Source organism: Rhinolophus sinicus, chromosome 4 (genome assembly GCF_057876585.1).
Source record: "Rhinolophus sinicus isolate RSI-liver-muscle chromosome 4, RSI-T2T, whole genome shotgun sequence".
Taxonomy (NCBI): Eukaryota; Metazoa; Chordata; class Mammalia; order Chiroptera; family Rhinolophidae; genus Rhinolophus; species Rhinolophus sinicus.
In genome coordinates this window covers 57788092-57809561 of record NC_142504.1, presented here as the reverse complement: position 1 = coordinate 57809561, position 21470 = coordinate 57788092, and the positions used below count along the sequence as shown (strand labels likewise).

General features: G+C 39.3%; 1 protein-coding gene across 1 annotated transcript in view; it reads right to left on the bottom strand.

Annotated features, from left to right (window-relative positions):
* BLVRA (biliverdin reductase A) overlaps positions 1-18153 on the bottom strand; it is an 85843-nt gene extending 67690 nt beyond the window's left edge. The window contains exon 1 of the mRNA XM_088797860.1: positions 17994-18153. The gene's annotated coding sequence lies outside the window, so the exon portion shown is untranslated. The remainder of the gene's footprint in view (positions 1-17993) is intronic.
* Between the last annotated feature and the right edge of the window lie 3317 nt (positions 18154-21470).

The window sequence follows — 21470 nt, the reverse complement described above, 5'->3', positions numbered from 1 at the left end:
AGGAAGAAAGGCATTCCATGGCCTCTGGGAAGGGAAGGGCTGGGGCAGACCCTGTCCTTGGACCCAGCTCTGCATTTGATCTTATTCTCTTTCAAAATATAGGAAAAGTTAAGCAGAGTGAAGACAAACACAGATAATAATAGTGAAATAACACCCATTTAAAAAAACAAACGGAAAAACCTTGACTCTTGGCAATCCTAAGAACACCTGGGATGATCATCTAGGCTGTGCTGAAAATAACATGTTTTCAGTAATTCCCTTCCCTTCTCTCTTCCCATTCCCCCTTCCTGCTTGAGAGTGGGTCAAAACCTGGCCAGCACACACACAGTTTTTCCTTTGGAAATCTGGAGGCTTTAATGTTTCCTGGAAATCTGAAAAAGGTAACTTGCTAGAAGATAAACCCTAAAAGAGTGACAAAGTGGGTAAGCTTTCTTCTCAGATCTCTGGGAGTCAATATGGGTGTGATGTTTCACTTCTATTTTTAAGAACTTTAGTTTAAGTCTCCCTTGGAGCTTACATGTAAGTGGGAAACTCAGATAACAGAATGCACAAATATTAGGGGGGTGTTAACAGTGCTGAGTCTATTTATGTCACTACTTTATATACATTAACCCTAATCCTTGAAACCTTGGCAAAAAAGCTAATATTAATTCCATTTTACAGATGAGGTACCAGAAGTTCTGGGTGAGTAAAAGCACTTGGCCTCACAGTTAAGGCATTGTGACATTGCACTGTAATTTCCAGGCTTTCTTGTTCTACAGCCAAACCCCAGATTGCCTCCAGAAACATTTACAGATCCTGTTTTATTGTCACCCAGACAGCTTTTATGACAAATAAAAGCCTTGGTTTTAGTTCTCTTTCAGTCAAGGACTAGCCAAGTGACCATCGCCAAACAGGTTCCTCATCTGTAGGATGCGCAGTGGGACTTCACCTCAAAGATCTACTCCAGCTCTAGTGTTCTCTGATTCCCAGAAAAGGAAATTCAGGTGACTTTTAAAACAGGTGGAACAATGCTCAACCTCAGTCATGAACACTGAATGCAAATCATGATTTCACCAAGATGCTGTATCAGATTGAGAGAGATCAAAATGTGTGGCACAGTGTGCTGGTCCACGTGCGGAGGGAAATACTCTCTGACATTAGAGGAGGTCTACAGATGGTATCATCTCAACAGAAGGCAGTTCAGCAACATCCATTAAAATTCCAAATGCATGTAACCTAACAGTTCCACTTCTTCCTATTTCTATCTCCAGCCCCAAAACCAAATTCAGGAGAAATCATTAAATTGCCCTGAGTCCTTGTCCTTGTAGAAACATAACTACTGCTTGTATTCTCCTTCTAATAAGAATTTCCAGAAAACTTTCCTATAAAAAGAGCCTACAAAACATTATTTATGAACTTTACTGCTTCCCCACAGAATCCGGGGAAAGCAAAACAAAAGCAAAAGAAATAATTTGAAGAGATGTACATGCATAAGGAAGAATGCCACCTAGAAATTCTAATGTATCATGTGTTAGTGGTCTACTACCTAGGATGAATGTGTTGTATTGTCACTTATAAAGTACATTCAACTGCAGTATCCTGGCCAGATCTCTTCCATGCTCTTTCCCTTCCCATTATACTATTTCAACTTCACTTACAATAAGATGGCACTGTCAAGGGAAGCAGCAACCCGGGACTAAATGAGATCTGGCTCCACCTTTCAACACCCTCCCTGCCCATCCCACATGTCCTTCTCTTTTCCTCTCCACCCTGCTGCCAAGACCAATTAAAGATTGAACAGAAACCAAGGAGAACCTTACGCTATACTTTAATATAAAAGATCTGAGACCTAATTCTCTAACAAAAAAATTTAGGTATATTTATTTCCAGGCTTTAACTATAAATGGTCAAAAATGAAAAGGCTTTAAGTTTCTGACTTTTAGTACTATATTTACAAAGATTTATAGAGAAATTTTAAATTTTCTTTTAGATTGTTAAATATTTTATTTACTTACATTTTTTAATCAATCTAAATTGTACTTTGGTAAGTGGCATAAGACTCTAACTACTTTCCGCAAACAGCCTTGCTCCCAAATTATTTATTGAATATTTCATCCTTTTTGCCAATGACTCATATATAAATTCTTATGAATATAATTATGCCTTTTTTCACTGTTTCTGATCTCTATTCCCATCGCTGTAGTATATTGTTTACATGATTGTGGCTTTATAATATGTTTTGATATCTGTTCGTTTCAGTTCTCTCATTAACTTGTTCAGTACTCTTATATATTTTTGCTTGCTGAGACCTCCAGATGAATTTTGGAACATCTGTGTCACATTAAAAACAAAGTCTGAGTTTTGGTCAAGATGGCAAAGTAGGTAAATGCTATGTTTGCCTCCTCTCATGACCACATCAAAATTACAACTATAGAACTATCAATCACCATTGAGAATTGCCTAATGTCTAGCTGGACAGAAGTGCTATAGCTAAGGATATACAGAAGTCACCTCAACACTGGTAGGAGGAGCAGAGATGTGGAAACACTGGTCCCACACCCACATGTGGCAGTTAAAAATTTGAGGGATATCTCAGCTGTGTGGTCCCAGCCCCACACCAGGCTCCCCAGCCCAGGGTTTCTAGAGCCGGGAAGAAAAGTACCCATAACTTCTGACTGTGAGAACCAGCAGAGATAGTGGCTGAGACAGAGAGAGAGCTGCTGGAGTCCCAGGCATTCCTCATAAAGGACCCACACACGGACTTACTCACTGATGGACTCACTCTCTCTGAGCTCCCATGCTGGAGCAGCAGCTCAAAAGACTACAGGGACACACAGAGAGAAACTGAATTGTCTGGTTTCAGGGCAAGGTCTGGAGGGGCAGCTTCCTCCCAGACAGAAGTGTTGACATTGTTCCTTTGTTGAGCCTTCCCCCTTTCCAGCATACAGATACAGGTGAACACCATATCTGAGACTCCATCAACCTGGCTAACTAACACTGTTGGCACTGCCCTGGTGGTTCCCAGAGACCCCACCTTACACAACCTGCAGGCCCACCCAAGCCACTTCCAGTGGCTTTTCCATACAAATGACCTATCTTGGCTCATGCTGTGGACTTTCCTAAAAACTCTCAAAGGCTCAAAAAACCCCTAAAAGAAACATCTGGCCTCAGCATACCCTGTATCTTTTGCTAAGTGGTCCCAAGCCCAGCACTAGTGGCAGGCAGCCTCAGTTTGCAGCTTTATCTCTCCCAGGCACCTACAAGTCCAGCACCACCATCTACAGATCACTTTTTAGCTCACACCAAGCGGCCCTGGGGCAGGGCACAAGCAGTAGCTGACCTTGGCCTGTACCAGAGACCCTCCCAAGAAGCCCCAGAACCCATAACCCTGTGGCCAGCTTCAGACCACACCAGAGCACCACCCAACCACCTCCACAAATGACACACACAAAGGGCAGACTCAATAGGTACCACAGCCCTGCTAAAGTGAATCCTGCTCTGTAGGGTCAGCCTTTGCACAACAGCTCCTCCACTGCAGTCATGGCCAGTCCTCAAAACTAATCAGGCGGAGAGTTAATACCTCCCATTCATGTGCAAACAGCAACCAAGGCTCAACTACAACAGGACAGCACACACCACCCACACAAGGGACACACCTGGAGTAGTCGCCTCAGGGAGATTCCACCACTGGGACCCACAGGAAACCTACTACATAGGGCCACACTGCTAAGACCAGGAGACATAGCAGCCCTACTTAATACATAGACACAAACACAGGGAGGCAGACAAAATGAGGAAACAAAGAAACATGTCCCAAATGAAAGCTCCAGAATAAGAATTAAACAAAATGTAGACAACAATCTACCAGATGCATAGTTCAAAACACTGGTTATAAGTATGCTCAATGACTTAGGTAGAATTTCAACAAAGGGATAGAAAACATAAAAAAAGAATCAGTCAGAAATGAAGACTACAGTAAATGAAGAATACATTACAAAGAATCAATAGTAGATTAGATGAAGCAGAGGACTGAATCTGTGATTTAGAAGACAAGGTAGTAAAAAACATCCAATCAAAACAGAAAAGAGAAAAAAGAATCCAAAAACATGAGGAGAATTTAAGGAGCCTCTGGGACATCAAGCATACCAACACTTGCATCATTGGGGTACCAGAAGAAGAGAGAGAACTAGGAACTGAAAACCTATTTGAAGAAATAATGATGAAAAACTTCCCTAGCCTGGGGAAGGAAATAGACATACAAGCCCAAGAAGCTCAGAGTCCCGAAAAAGATGAACCCTAACAGGCCCACACCAGGACATCATAATTAAAATGCCAAAAGTTAAAGACAAAGAGAGAATCCTAGAAGCATCAAGAGAAAGACAACTAGTTACTTACAAGGCAGCTCCCTTGTATTAGACAATCAGCTGATTTCTCAACACAACAGAAACTTTGCCAGACAGAAGGGAGTGGCAGGAAATATTAAAAGTGATAAAAAGCACGGACTTACAACCAAGACTACTCAATCTGGCAAAGCTATCATTTAGAATTGAAAGACAGATAAGGAGCTTTCCAGACAAGAAAAAGCTAACTGAGTTCATTACCACAAAACCAGTATTATAGGAATTGTTAAAGGTACTTTGTTAAGAAAAAGAAGAAAAAGATAAAAATGTGAGTAATAAAATAACAACACCATGTTCCCCCAAAAATAAGACCTAGCCGGACCATCAGCTCTAGTGCATCTTTCGGAGCAAAAATTAATATATGATCTGGTCTTATTTTACTATAATGTAAGACTGGGTCTTATATAACAACGTAAATTCAATTAGGGTTCATTAATAATGTCATGTTATATAAGACCTGATCTTATATTAAATTTTGGTCCAAAAGATGCATTAGAGCTGATGGTCTGTCTAGGTCTTATTTTCGGGAAAACACAGTAAATATATGTTGATCAATAACTAATTTAAATGTAAATGAATTAAAGGCTCCCTTCAAAAAACAGGGTGGCTAAATAAAAAGAAAATAAGACCCTTATATATGCTGCCTACAAGAGACTCACTTCAGATTGAAAGACACATGCAGATTGAATGTAAAGGAATGGAAAAAAATATTTCATGAAAGTGGAAACAAAAATAAGTTTGAGTAGCAATTTCTTTTTTCCTTCCCCCTTCCACCTCCCCCCTCACTCCGGTTCAAGCCGTTGTTTCTCAGTCTAGTTGTGTAGGACACAGCCCCCTGGCCCATGCTGGTATTATGAGCCTTGAGCTCCCCTGGCTGAGGCAGCTGGTTGCCAGTCATTGGTCAGCCGCTCACAGCAGCTCATAGCAGCTCACGGCAGCTCTCGCCGGCTGCCGAATGCTCACGATGGCTGCCGGCCACTCACACTGGCCACTGGCCACTCATAGCAGCACACGGTAGCCCACAGCAGCACACAGCAGCTCACACTGGCTAACAGCCACTCACGCTGGCCACCGGCCACTCATGGAGGCACACAGCAGCCCATGGTAGCTCACGCAGCCCAGCTCCAGGGAGAGCTGTTGTTCACAATCTTAGCTGTAGAGGGCGCAGCTCACTGGCCCATGTGGGAATCGAACCGGCAGCCCTCAGCGTTAGGAGCACAGCGCTCAAACCTCCTGAGGCACTGGGCTGGCCCTTGAGTAGCAATTTTTATGCCAGACAAAATAGACTTTTTAAATAAAAAGGCTATAATAACAGAAAAAGAAGAACCCAGTAATTCCACTTCTGGGTATTTATCTGAAAAAAACCCAAAACACTAATTTGAAAAGATATGTTCAATGCATCCATATGTTCAATACAGCATTATTTATAATATCCAAGACATGGAAGCAACCTAAGTGTCCAGGATAGACAAATGGATAATGAAAATGTGGTATATATATATAGAGGGTGCCAAAAAATTGTATACACATTTTAAGAAAGGAAAAAACTGTATTAAAATTGTAATACTCAATATATACCAATAACAAGAGATGAATGTTAAGTCATGTGTATACATTTTTTTGGCACCCCAGTGTTTGATGCGATATTACTCAGATATAAAAAAGAATGAAATCTTGCCATCTGCAACAACATGGATGGACCCAGAGGGTATTGTGCTGAGTGAAATAAATCAGAGCAAGAAAATACCATATGATTTCACTTATATGTGCAATCTAAAGAACAAAATAAACAAACAAACAAGACAGAAACAAGTTCATAGATACAGAAAAAAATTTGACGGTTGCCAGATGGGAGGGTTGAGAGGGTGAGTGATAAAGGTAAAGGGATTAAGAAGTACAAATCAGTAGTTACAAAGTAGTCATGGGGATATAGGGTACAGCATAAGGAATATAGTCAATAATATTGTAATGACTATGTATGGTGTCAGATCTGTACTAGATTTATTGGAGTGATCACTTCATAAGTTATATAAATGTCTAATCATTAAGTTGTATACCTAAAGCTAATATAATACTGTATGTCAACTGTAATTGAAAAATTAGAAAAATTATTTAAAAAATAATCCACTGGGACTATGCCTACAATTGCATCAAATTTGTAAATTAAATTAGGGTTCATTAATAATCCTTCCCATCCAGAAATATATAGTATGCCTCTCTAGGAGCAGACACAAAAAAAAAAAAGAAGAAGAAGAAGAAAAAAACAACAACCAGAAAAAGAATCTTCAGTTAGTTCTTCAATTACTGCATAACAAATGGCAACACAGGCTGCAGTGGTTCACTAGAAACACTAGTTAGTTAAAGAAAAAAGTCAACATTTTTGCATAAATGACCTGTTTAAAGCAATTTAGAGTAGGTTTCTCCTTCCCCCATATCTACTGCAGCAGCCCTACTAAACAGTGTTGGGAGTCTGAGCATGATGCACTCAAGTGCACCAGGACAAGCTGGATAAGAGCCGGAATGTGACTCAAGAGACCAAAATTCTAGACCTGGCTCAGGCAGGCGCTCACAAAGGCTAGGGAACACTGTTTCTCAGTGCACTGGCTTATGCACCCTGAAAAAGGAGGTGGGGCAGATGAACTCAGACAAACTTAGATGACTCCTACTCTCTCAGTGCTGATATGGTATAATTCAAACCCACTTTACTTCTATTTTTTTGTTCTATTTTGGTTTTGCTTTCTTGGTGTTTGGCTTGGTTAACTGGAGGTTATGAGCTTCACTTCTGGTTCTCTCAGGGGCAGACAGACACAAGTAAAGTAGGACAAGGCTCAGGTTATCAGAGCTAGTGAAGCTGCTACAATGGAGGCCCCAGGCGTAGAGTACTGAACAGGTAAAACTTTCCTTGGCACTTTACCCAAATATAAGCAACTCTCTTCCCCATCCCATCTTTCCAGCCCCTCCCATCATTTCCATGTTCTCCTATTCCTCTTCATCACCATTTCAAAAGCCTCTCCCTTTTATTGAAAGTTATCTTGATATGTAACAGAAGAAAATGAGATAACAGGAGTCAAATTACTCTTACTAATGAGTAAATACTTATTTGATTTAAACTTGTAAGGGTATATCCATGTCTCAGTAGGGCAGCTTATTAACTCAAATAATTGCAGAACAACATGCAACTCAACTTCAGAATTCGGCAGACATCAGGACATTCTGGGGCCCATACATGTTGTTAGTCATTGATCCCCAGCAGGTCCAGGTCATAAATTTGGCTCCCTATGGCTGAAACACTAGTTCTTTCTGGCCAAGTGCCATAGGGTAACCATGAACTTTTGAAACAGCTGATCATAGTACAACTGACAGTGGGGGGAATACAAATCTTCCACACAAGCAAAACATGCATAGTTGTGACTCTTGTTTTTAACATGTTTTAAGCTTGTCAATGAAAAACCTCCAGCCTAAGAGAAAGCTTATAAGAGTTTATTTGAGCCAAACTGACGACAATTGCCGGGAAGCAAAATCTCAATGGATTGAGAAAATGCTCCGCGAAATGGTGGTTTGAAGCTTATTTTATACATAGAATCAGAGGGAATCAGAGGAGGGTTACATGAAATCCATTGGTGGTAGGTTAAGGAGGTGGGAGAAAGCAAAGCAGGTTGGGGGGAAGGGGATTCTCTGGGATTGGATAAAAGTAAATTGGAGAGACAGGTATTTCTTTCACATAGGTGGGTACAGGACAGTTAACAGTTCACACAGAGATGTTAATCAAGGGACAAGAATAATAATGAGGGATTCTGCAGTTACTTGCACTGGTCTAGAAAAAGGGATTACTGACATTCCAAAGATGTCATCTTAGATGCAAAAAGACAATAGACAGGCCTCACTTAAGGTGAAGACTGACTTTATGAAGAAAGCATCAGGCTAAAGATGTGAGTTAGAATTTTATTTTTATGTTCACGCCATCTTGTGTGGTCATTTTCAGTCTCCTGACCTTATCAGGTTTAACCTGTGGCCCCTTTTCTGTCCTCATACTCAATAATTATGCTTTTAGATATCTCTAGAGAGAACATGTTTTCTTTCCTTAGCAAATCAATCAAGATTTTTACAAGCAAGATTTCACAATGTGTCATTTGTGACCTTGATATTGATTATATAAATAATTTTATTTTATAGAAAATATCATTTTCTTTCTCAGGGTTGCACCTGTTTTGTTTTCTTATGCAGTTTTTTTCCCAGCTTTATTGAGATGCAATTGACATACAACAGTGTATAAGTTTAAGTTATACAATGTGATGATTTATTAAGGTATATATTTTGATACATGGGTATGCACTTTTTTTAAGTGCCTGTAAAATCCCAGATTTCAGCTGAGAAATTTAAGGACCCTTTCAAACTCAGAGGTTTTATGATGATTAAAAAAAAAAAAAAAAAGGAAACAGTTCTACAAGAAAAGCTGTAAGAAAAACAGTTCTCTGCAAGTGAATGGTATATATAAAATATCCAACATTTATTCAGGCACTGGCAAATATATGTTTTAGTACACCAAACAATATAACTGAGTTAGAACATGGAAGACAAAAAAAACTTAAAGAAATCCTGCAGTGAAGTTAACCAAGATGGCAACAGGTGGCTCCTGAGCCCCCTTCCTCCCATAGATACAGATTGTACAGCTACACACAGAGCAATTTCCTCTGAAAGAAATCCAGAAAGTAGCTGAGTGACTCCTACACATCTGATGAGTGAGAAAATATTCCCATCAAAACAGGTAAAAAGGCTAAGACACACACTCACCACAAACCAAATCCCAGGTATAACATTATATAGCCAGTGGGAACTCCCAACTCCCAGCTTCTCCCCAAGAACTGAAGGGTCTGGACCTCAAATGTAGCACCTCAACTTTTAATACTCAAATCCAAGGGACGAGAGTGCACGCACACACACACACACACACACACACACTCACAATCTAGCTCTGAAAGCTAAGGGAGTTTGCATCCACAGTATCACAAGAGTATAGCAAACGAAGTAGTTCCCAAAAGGTGCACAGCACTCACCAGGTGTCCAGCAGAACTCAGTGCAGAGGGAGCAGGTGAAAAGTCCATCTGCCAGTCTTTCCCTGAAAGGGCTCCATGTGCATACCTTACAAGCTGCTGTTTGAGGATCAAGGTCTACCTGGGATCCTCCCCAGAGGCTGGGGAAGCCAGCGCACACATCCCCCATTTTTTCCCTTCAGCCCACTCCAAGTTGTGGCTATCTCCCTGAAAGAAGCTTGTACACACTTTTGTGCCAAAGCTTTTGCTTTGATGGCTATCTCCTGTGAGACAGATCCCCAAATTACCTGATCTGATCAACAAGGGCTTCCACTCATAAGTCCCACGGATTGTAGCAAACAAAGGAGTTCTTAACTAGCTATCCTTCCCCGCCCCTTAGCACAGAGTGAGCAAACAAAAACATCATTTCCCATTATTTCCCCAAAAGGGCCCTATCTGCATACTTTGCAAGCTGCTGCTTGAGAGTCAGGCTTCTAACATAAGCACATAGCTAGGAGCTGCTTCGATGCTCCTCAGAAACTGGGGAGACTAGAGTACACCTATCCACCTTCACCGTCCAACTCACTCCAACAATAAAAGTAAGGATCTTGTATAAATGACTGGCATCCCAGCTTTTGTGGCTGCTGCCTGAGGAATTGCCCCCAAATCAACTGGCTATATTAGCAATGGGGCTTGCATTCACAAGTTCCATAGGACTGTAGCAACTAAGGATGCAATTCTTAATGGGCACAGGAGCAGCCCTATCCTCCCCCTACCTGTGGGCCCAAAACAGAGGGATCCAGTTTCTCCCTGGAAGGGGCTTCACTACATACTTTCCCAGATACTGTCTGAGGGTCTAGCTTTTAATAAGGCTGCATCAAAGTGCTGACTGTAATCCTACCCTTTGGGACACTGAGGGGTCCTGGAACACCCTTAACTACTGGAAGCCACTATGAAAAAATAATGATATCTTTGACAATCAAAAAGGTTTGAAAGTCAACCAAGAGCTCAGGACAGGCTGATTGATGAGGTTCATCTACTACACAGTATGAGTCTCTCAGACTGGAAGATGTAGCTGTTTTTACTAATGTATAGAAACCAAAACAATGAAGGAAACTGAAGAAACAAAAGAACGTGTTCCAAACAAAACAAGATAAATCTCCAAAAAAAGATCTTAATAAAACAATGATAAGTGATTTACCTGATTATTCAAAATAATGGATATAAAGATGCTCACTAAGGTCGGGAGAACAATGCATAAACAAAATGAAAATTCCAACAAAGAGAAAATATAAGTACTAAACAGAAATCACAGAGATGAAGAATACAATAACTAAACGAATACAATAACTAAACTGAAAAATTCAATATAGGCTTCAACAGCAGACTGCATCAGCGGAAGAAAGTATCAGCAAACTTGAAAACAAGGCAGTGAAATTAATACAGAGAGGTAAAAAGAAAAAAAAGAATGAAAAAAAGTGGAGACAGCTTAATGGATTTATGGGACATCAACAAGCAGATCAATATACATATTGTAGGGGTCCCAGAAGGAGGAGAGAGAAAGAAAAGAATGCTTATTCAAAGAAACAATGGCTGAAACTTCTCTAACCTGGGGAAAAGGCTTCCAGATCCAGGAAGCCCAAAAAGGACAAAAGAAGCTAAATCCAAAGAGACCCACAGCAAGATATGCTATAATTATATTGTCAAAAGTTAAATCAAGGAAAGAATCTTAAAAGCAGTAAGCTAAACACAACAGTTACATACAAGGAAACCCCCATATGACTATCAACATATTTTTCAACAGACACTTTGCAGGCCAGAAGAGAATGGGATGACACATTCAAAGTACTGAAAGAAATAAACTGTCAACAATATATTCTACCTACCAAAGTTGTCCTTCAGAATTGAGGAGAAAAAATTTTCCAGGGAAACAAAAGCTAAAGGAGTTCATGACCATATACCGGCCTTAAAAGAAATGTTAAAAGGAGTTCTTCAAGCTGAAACAAAAGAATGCTAATTAGTAAAAAGAAAAAATAAAACACTTACTGGTAATCATAAATATACAGTTAAATTCAGAATACTCTAATGGTGTAATGGTTATAGATAAAGCATTTATAAATCTAGTATGAAGGATAAAAACAAAAGTATTAAAATAACTATAACTATAATAATTTCTTAATGAACACACAATGTAAAAAGATGTAAATTGTGACATCGAAACAAAAAAGGTGGGGGAGGTAGCATATAAAAGTAGAGCTTTAGTATGCATTTGAAGTTAGGTTGTTATCAGCTTAAAATAGACTGTTATAAATATGTTTTATGTAAGCCTTATGGTAACCACAAAGTAAACGCCTACAATAAACACATAAAGGAGAAAAAGGAAGGAATCAAACAATACCACTACACATAATCATCTAATCACAAAGAAAGAGGGCAGAAGAGGAGGAAAAGAACAAAGGAATTACAAAACAACCAGAAAACAATTAACAAAATGGCAACAGGAAGTCCATTACTATTAATAATTACCTTAAATGTAAATGGACTACATACAATAAAAAATATAGAGTGGCTGAAGAGATTATGAAAACAAGACAACTATATGCTGCCTACAAGAGATTCACTTTAGCTTAAAGGACTCAAATCGACTGAAAGTAAAGGGATGGAAAAAGATATTCCATGCAAACTGAACCAAAAGAAATCAGGGATAGCCATACTTATTTCAGACATAACAGACTTTAAGCCAAAGACTACAGGACACAAAGGATGCAATTTATGTAATGATAAAGGGGTCAATCTATAAAAAGGATATAACATTTGTAAATATTTATGCATGTAACAAGGAAGCACTTAATGCATAGAGAAAATATTAAGAGATCTGAAGGGACATAGACAGCTGTACAATAATAGCATGGGACTACCATACCCCACTTTCAAAAATAGAGAGATGATCCAGATAGAAAATCAATAAACATTGGACTAAACCTATATGTTATACCAGATTAACCTAACAAATATATACAGAAACTTCCATCCAAAAGCAACGGTACATTTTTCTGAGGCACAAAAGGAAATTTTCCAGGATAGCTCATATGCTAGGTCACAAAATAAGTCTTAATAAATTTAAGAATATTGAAATTATATCAATCATCTCTCCTGACCACAATAATATGAAACTAGAAATCACAGGGAAAAAACGGAAAATTCATAAATATGTCAACATGCTCCTGAACAACCAATATATAAAAGAACCCTGTTTCCCCGAAAATAAGACCTAGCCAGACAATCAGCTCGAATGTGTCTTTTGGAGCAAAAATTAATATAAGACCTGTTATTATATTATATTATATAAGACCCGGTATTATATTATGTTACATTATACCCGGTCTTATAGTAAAATAAGACTTGGTCTTATATTAATTTTTGCTCCAAAAGACGCATTAGAGCTGATTGTCTGGCTAGGTCTTATTTTTGGGAAAACATGGAAGAAATCAAAAAGGAAATTAAAAAAAAAAAAAAAAAAAAAACTCCTGAGAGAAAGGAAAATGGAAATGCAACATATCAAAACTTATGAGATGCAGCAAAATCAGTTCTAAGTGGGAAGTTTATAGCAATAAATGCCTACATTAAGAAAAAAAAAATATCTTAAATAAACAACTTTATACCTCAAAGTACCAGAAGAACAACAACAATCTAAGGCCAGAGTTAGTAGAAAGAAGGAGACAAGAAAGATGAGTGGAGAAATAAATGAAACAGAGACTAAAAAGTCAATAGAAAAGATCAATGAAACTAAAAACAGGTTTTTTTGCAAACATAAATAAGATTGAAAAAAATTACACTAGCCTCTAAACGAAAAAAAGATAGAGAACTCAAATGAATATAAGAAATGAAAAAAGAGACGTTACAACTGATAACTCAGAAATACAAAGGATCATAAGATATTCTGAATATATATATACATATATATATATGTATATACATCAACAAATTGGACAACCTAGAAGAAATGGATAAATTCCTAGAAACATACAATATACCACACTGAATCATGAAGTCACAGAAAATCTGAACAGACCGTTTACTAGTAAGGAGAAAGAATCAGTAATCAAAAAAACTCGCAAAAAAAAAAAAAAAAAAAAAAAAACAACAAAAAAACAAAAAAACAAAAAAACTCGCAACCAAAAAACTCCAGTATCAGATAGCTTCACTGGTGACTTCTATAAAACACTTAAAGAAGAGTTAGTGCCAATCCCTCTCAAACTCTTCCCAAAAAATTAAAGAGAAAACACTTAATACAGTCTCATATTATGAAGCCAGCATTACTCTAATACCAAAGACACTACAAAAAACTAAACTACAGGCCAATATTCCTGACAAACATACATGCAAAAATCATCAACAAAATATTAGCATACCAAATTCAGGAATACATTAAAAAGATCATACACCACGATCAAGTGGCATTTATTCCAGGGGTCTGCGGATGGCTCAACATCTGTACATCAATCAGTGTGATACATCACATCAACAAAATGAGGGATAAAAAAAAATATGATCACCTCTATCAATGCAGAAAGAGCATTTGAAAAAATTCAATATACTTTCATGATAAAAACTCTCAACAAACGAGTAGAGGAAATAAACTTCATCATAATAAAGGCCATATACACTAGCCCACAGCTAACATCATACTCAATGGTTAAGTGCTGAAATCTTTTCCTCCATGACCTAGAACAAGACAAGGATACCCACTTGTACTATTTTTATTCAACACAGTACTTGAAGCCTGAGCCAGAGTAATCAGCCAAGAAAAAGAAATGAAAGGTATGCAAATTAGAAAGGAAGAATTAAGATTGTCTTTATTTGCAGATGCTGCAATATCATACATAGAAAATCCTAGACTCCTCACACACACACACACACACACACACACACACACACAAACTGTTAGAACTATTCAACAAATTCAGTAAAGTTGCAGAATACAAATACATGAAAACCACTTACATTTATATACATCAACAACAATATCAGAAAAATACATTAAGAAAACAATCTATTTATGACAGCATCAAAAACAAATAAGTACTTAGGAACGAATTTAACCAAGCAGGCAAACTATCTGATCACTGAAAACTGTAAGACATTGATGAAAGAAATTGAAGACACAAATAAATGGAAAGATACTCTGCACTCATGGACAAGAAGAATTCATGTTATTAAAATGTCCCTATTACCCAAAGCAACCTACAGATTCAAAGCAATCCCTATCAAAATTCCAATGGTATTCTTCTCAGAAATAGAAAAAGCAATCCTAAAATTTGTATAGAACAACAAAAGACCCTGGATAGCCAAAGCAACCACGAGAAAGAACAAAGTCAGAGGCATCACACTTCCTGATTTCAAATTCGATTATAAAGCTACAGTAATCAAAACAGTATGGTATTGGTATAAAAAGACAGATATGCATATAAGGTAAACTAATTTTGACAAAAGAGTCAAGAATATATAATGGGAAAAGGATAGTTTCTTCAACAAATGGTATTTGGAAAACTAGATAGCCGCATGCAAAAGAATGAATTTGGACACCCATCTTAAACCAGACACAAAAATCAACTCAAAATGGTAAAGACTTAAATATAAGATCTGAAACCACAAATCTCCTAGAATACAAAAGGGGTAAGCTTCTTGACACTGGTCTTGGCAATGTATCCATCTATCAAATTATCACACTGTACACTTTAAATATCTTAGAATTTTTTTGGTCAATTATACCTCAATAAAGATGAAAACAAATCTAATCCTGCAGTAACTAAAACAGTGTGACTTGATATTACTGCATGAAACAGAACCGCAGGTCAAACGAGCAGTGGCCTACAGGTATATGTGCTTTATTTTTCAAAAACAATTTTTGTCTATCTCCTTTTACTGCCACAGTATCCTTTAAGAAGTGGAGGCCCCAAATCCTCGTTCTGCAGAGTCAGGATGACACTGCATTACTTGCTAACAGTAGTTTGCCATTTGCCTCCCTCCCGCACCCTCAAGAAGCTGGCTGACTTCCTCTGGCTGCACCACCCAGGCTCCTTCACCCTCCAGCTTCCACTTGAGTTTGGCCAGTATAGAAGATCAGTGGTCAAAGGAGGGGAAAGAAAGAGATCAGTGTACTTACCCCCACCTGCCCATCCCACTGGGTTGCTGCTCTGGCAGTGAGCACCTTCTGTCAAGGTCACAGCAGCCCTGGAGGGCAACCCTTCTTCTAGGGCTCCAATCCCCTGTCCCCTACCCCCAAGGTCTAGTACCACAGACCCTTCCCTGCCCCTTCAGACGAGGGTGGGGATGCCGCCCCAGTGATGCTCTTCCATGGGTGCCCCACTATCACTTGTTGGTTCCCTAAATCCTACCCACTCTTCTATAAAAAGTGCCCTCCAAAATTCCTTTCATTTTTGTGCCCTTTCCTGTTGTGATCCTGATAATGCTTGCCCACCAAAACTCACAGTAAATTAATGGTACAACCAGGATAAAACAGTTTCCTTAGCTTAAGTTATGCCTCTCTTTAGATCTCAGTCTCTCCCACATGCAAACTGGAATATCAACCTCTTTAGAGCATGTCGGCAATAATTTGGTGATTTCCACGAACCCAGTGGCTCTCAACTGACATTTCTGATTGTCATGATGGGGAGAAGAGGGCCTATCCCAGGAATGCTGCCAAACATCCTGTAATGCACAGGACAGCCCCCGTAACAAGGAGTTATCCACTCCAAATATCAAGAGTGCCAAGGTTGAGAAACCAGATTACTCATCTTGCAGAATGAATCACAGCCATGGCCAACCTTCCTCCTCTCTCCTCCTCTCCAAAATGCTCTCACAGGTGCCTATAACCATTGCCCCAAAGCCAGGACAGAATTATGGAGAAGGCTTAAGGAGAGGGTGACCTTCTCAGATGGAGCCAAGTGCTGGCCTGAGAGGGCAAAGGGTAAAGTTAAAAGTGATCCTCACCTCCAGACTGGACTTTCCTTCCATGGGGGGAACTGGCTACTTTAGGACCTATAAAGGAAAATGAAATGACTCCATGGGACAAAAATCTGGAAATATATGCATCAAAGTATTAACAGTAATTATATCTTTGAATGGTGAAATTTTTAGTGATGTAGGTTCTTTTTGCCTATCTGTGTATTTTAAATTTTGCTATACAGGTTAACATTTGTATAAAAAATTAAAACTCTAAAAAAAATTGTTATAAATTATGCCATATTCACTAACTCCATCCCTCCAAGCCCCAATTCCTCAAATGAATAGACTTTTACATGACATATACCAGGGTGCTGTAATAATGAAAGCCACAGAAAATAGACCTTATAGCTGATTATCAGGAAAAGCTCTGCTTCTTTCAATGCCATTAATATTTGAGGGATGAATGAGTGAATGAATGAATGAACTCACTAATATGACTGACTTTTAAATGATAAGAACTATGTAACTGACTGTTTACCCTCCCAGAGACAAATCTGAGACTCAACTACAAACAATATAGGCCTGCACTAGATATATGTGGCTGTTTAAATAAGATAATTAAATGTGAAACATTTCCAATATCACAGAAAGTTTTTTTAGACAGCACTGACACAGTTTCTTTCCCTCCTCCCCAGTTATATTCTGTTCTTACATGTTTCTGTTCCCAATATCTGGTTATATTTATTTTGTATTATTTATTACTATTCTACCGTTTTGTTATAAACCATCTTAATTCCTTTGTGAAACACTTCAGGGTATCAGTACTTTGAAATACAGTAGTACCTTAGTTTTCTAAAGTCTCCATTGACAAACATTTCAGTTTACAAACGCTGTAAACCTGGAAGTAAATGCTTCGGTTTCCTAACACGCCTCGGAAGTCAAACATGTCACTCGGCTTTGCTGGGTGCAAGATCCTCAGCCCTAGCTGTCAGCTATTTTCTAACGTTTCAGAACTCGAATGGTGTTCTGGAACGGATTACATTAGAAAACCGAGGTACCACTGTATCTGTGTATAAAACCCTGTTGTTGCTGGGAGTCTGTCTTTTTTAGTGCACTTAATTCATGTAAACCCTCATAACATCTATGAAATACAAAATATTTTCCACTTTCCAAAGTGCAGTCAGGACGGCACCAGAGGAACAGAACTCCAAAGCCCTGGCACGTCCTCAGATTCCCAGGGCCCAGCCCGCACCCTCAGTTGGAGATGTCTCCATAGAACCATGGGCTCGAGCCCGGCCACCTAGATTATGTACGCCATACACGGATGCAGCAACTGAGTTAGGGCTACATAAAAACCGAAACCATAATCATTCTCTAAATGAAATATAGATTTAATTTTTTAAAGTTTGTCTTTTGTTTACTTGCAAAAGCACCCCCGAGAGGAGCGCCTCGTGATCCCCGGCCCCCCACACCCTGGCTGGGCGAGGTAGGCGGCGCCCAGGCTGCGCCACGCTGCGCTGCGCCCGGGACTCCAGGCCAGGCTACCTCGCGCCAGGCGGGCAGGACTCCCGCTGGCAGCCAGAGGGATTTATAGAAGCCGCAGGCGACCCCCACGTCCCTGCAGTGGCCTTACCTGCCCCTGGTCACAAAACTCAAGCTCTTCCTGCAACCTCCTGGCGTCATCACCTGCCCTGCGCACTGGGCGGAAACAGCCGGGGATTGGCCGCCTGGCTGGAGGAGGTGGGGCGCGCCAGGCGCGGAAGTCCGAAGAAGAGGAAGGCTGGGGCCTGTGAGAGAAGGGATTCTGTCTCGCTCAGTTTCCTGGAGGGACGGTTGCAGTCAGGGGACTCGCAGGGTTGGCTTTGAATGTGCCAAAGCCCTTGGCTGCAGGTATGCCCCTGCCCTGTTCCCGCGCCTTGCTGGGCAGCCGCATGTAGCAGTGGGCGTGTTAAACAAAAGAATTTTAACTTCCAGGGCTGAAAGTGTTTAAAAGAAAGGGTTTTTTAGGCCGTCGCTACGGGGAAAAAAGAAGAAAAAAAAAGTTCTGGAGCATAGAGTCTAAACTACCAGGAGCAAGGCTGCGTAAAAAAGACAACATGTCTGACATGTAAGAGTTTTGCAAGAGTTTTTATACATCAAGTAGCAGGGAGAAAGATGTAAGCCTTTCTGAAGGAATTTACATTAGCTATAGACAAAGGGGATGAGAGAAGGTGAATCCAGGCTAGTTCTGGGATAGCGGCAGCAGGGTCCCTGGAAGAGTCCTTAAAGCTCGTGTTAAAATAACAAGCGGAATATAAAACTGAAAGAAACAAAGTAACAAAGAAACAAAAACTCATAGACACAGTCAATAGTATAGCGGTTACCAGAGGGTAAGGGGAAAGGGGGATGGTAGATGAGGGTAAAGGAGTCCAAATATATGGTGATGGAAGGAGAACTGACTCTGGGTGGTGAACATACAGTGGGATTTATAGATGATGTATTACAGAATTGTACACCTGAAATCTATGTAACTTTACTAACCATTGTCACTCCGATAAACTTTAATTAAAAAAATAAATAACAAGCGGAGGCTCCTGGGGTTCCATGGCACCTGACTATTCTCTCTTTTGGATAATCCCAGATATATCCCCCTGGAAATTAATCCTAAATTCCAACATACACAGGAATGTGAGCAGTCTTTTGCCAGAGCTGGTCCACAGCTATTAACAAGCTAACTATTCTTTTTCTCTCACCGTCCAGCCACTGTAATTTTAATTTAGAACATCTCAGAATTATTTTCTTGTCTGGCACTTGCCAATTGGAAAGCGGTAGTCCCTAGACCCAGGCTCTGGAGCCTGTGGAGAAGCCAGTGGCCCTCACAGTGTGCTCTGCCTGGAGTGGGGGGCATGGCAGCACTCTCCTCCACCCCAATCCAACCACATGGAAACTGCTGGGTACTTTTTGAGTTAGTAGCCAGCAGCCCCTACTGAACAGGTGGAGGAAGCTGCTGTTTTGTTTTGTTTTGTTTTGTTTTGTTTTGTTTGTATTTCTTTTTCTTTGCTTTGTGTGTGTCATAAAATACACAGCAAAATTTACCATCTTAACCATTTTTAAGTGTACAGTTCAGTGGTATCAAATACATTCACATTATTGTGAAAAAAAATCACCACTGTCCATCCCCATAACTCTTTTCATGTGACACTGAAACTAAGCAGTTTCATTAGGCAATAAATCCCATTATCCTTTGCCTCCAGCCCCTGGCAAACACCATTACTTTCCATCTTTACCTTTTGACTACTCTAAAACCCTCATATAAGTGGAATCGTACAGTGTTTGTCTTTTTGTGACTGGTTTATTTAGCATAATGTCCTCAAGGTTCGTCCATATTGTAGCTTATTGTAAAATGTTCTTCCTTTTTAAGACTGAACAATATTCCACTGTATGTATTATCCACATTTTGTTTACCCATTCATCCATTGATGAACACTTGAGTTGTTTCATGGTTTAACAATTGTGAATAACGCTGCTATGAACATGGATGCTCAGAAGTGGAATTGCTGGATTATACATGGTCTAACAATGAAGTTCGCAAACTTCCCACTATGCACTTACATTGGCAGTACTGTACAAACAGCTCAGTAATGTTTCATAAACTTGGTATATCAGTGTCTCACACTTGTGTTCATGTTGATGTGTGGTGGTGTGCTGCTGAGTGGCTTTCATTATTGTTGTCTTTTTGTGTGCTGTCGCGAGACTGTCTGAGCTTCAATTAAAGCAACAAACATACATTAAATTTCTTCTTAAACTTGGCAAGAGTAGAAGTGAAATCAGGGACATGCTAGTATAAGTTTATGTGGATAATGCAATGAAGAAAACAGCAATGTACAGATAGATTAAATGTTTTTCTGAGGGGAGAGAATGCGTCACTGATGACGAGAGGTCAGGGCAACCAGTAACGAGCAGAACTGACGAAAACATTGCAAAAATCCATCGAATTGTGCGTCAAAATCATCGGCTGACTGTGAGAAGCATAGCAGTCCAAGTGAACATCTGTAGAGAAATAGTTAGGAAACTTAACTGAAAATCTTGGCATGAAAAAGGTGTGTGTAAAAATGGTTCCGAAGGAGCTCTTGCATCACGACAGTGCATTAGCTCACACGGCACTGTCTGTGAAGGAGTTTTTAGCCAGTAAACAAATAACTATTGGAACACCTTCCCTACTCACCTGATCTGGGCTCCCAATGACTTCTTTCTTCACCCAAACATAAAGGAAATATTGAAAGGAAGACATTTTGATGACATTGAGGACATCAAGGGTAATACAAGGACAGCTTTAACGGCCATTCCAGAAAAAGAGTTCCAAAATTTCCTTAAAAGGTGGACTAGGTGCTGGCATTGGTGCATAGCTTCCCAAGGGGAGTACTTCGAAGGTGACTGTAGTGATATTCAGCAATGAGGTATGTAACGCCTTTTCTAGGATGAGTTCGTGAACCTAATTGTCAGACCTCATATAGTAATTCTATTTTTAATTATTTGACGAACCATCACACTGTTTTCCATAGTGACTGTCCATTTTACATTTCCACCAATACTTCACAAGGGTTCCAATTTCTCCACATTCTTGCCAATACACATTTTTTGTCTTCTTGATAATATCCATCCTAATGAGTATGAGGTGGTATCTCATTGTAGTTTTGATTTGCATTTCCCTAGTGATTGGTGATGTTGAGCATCTTGTCATGTGTCTGTTGGCCATCTGTATCTCCTCTTTGAAGAAATATTCAACTTCTTTGCTGATTTTGGAATCATTTTTGGGGTTTTGTTGTTGAATTTTAGGAATTCTTTATATATTCTGGATATTCTTTACTAGATATATGATTTGCAAATATTTTCTCCTTTGGGTTGCCTTTTTACTCTGTTGATAATATATTTTGATGAACAAAATTTTTAATTTTCATGAAGTCAAATTTATCTATTTTTCATTTTATTACCTGTGCCTTTGGTATTCTTTCCAAGAAATCATTGCTAAATTCAATGTCATAAAATGTTTTTTTTTTAGGAGTTTTATTGTTTTAGGTTTTATATTTAGGTCCTTCATACATTTTGAGTTAATTTTTGTATATGGTGTTAG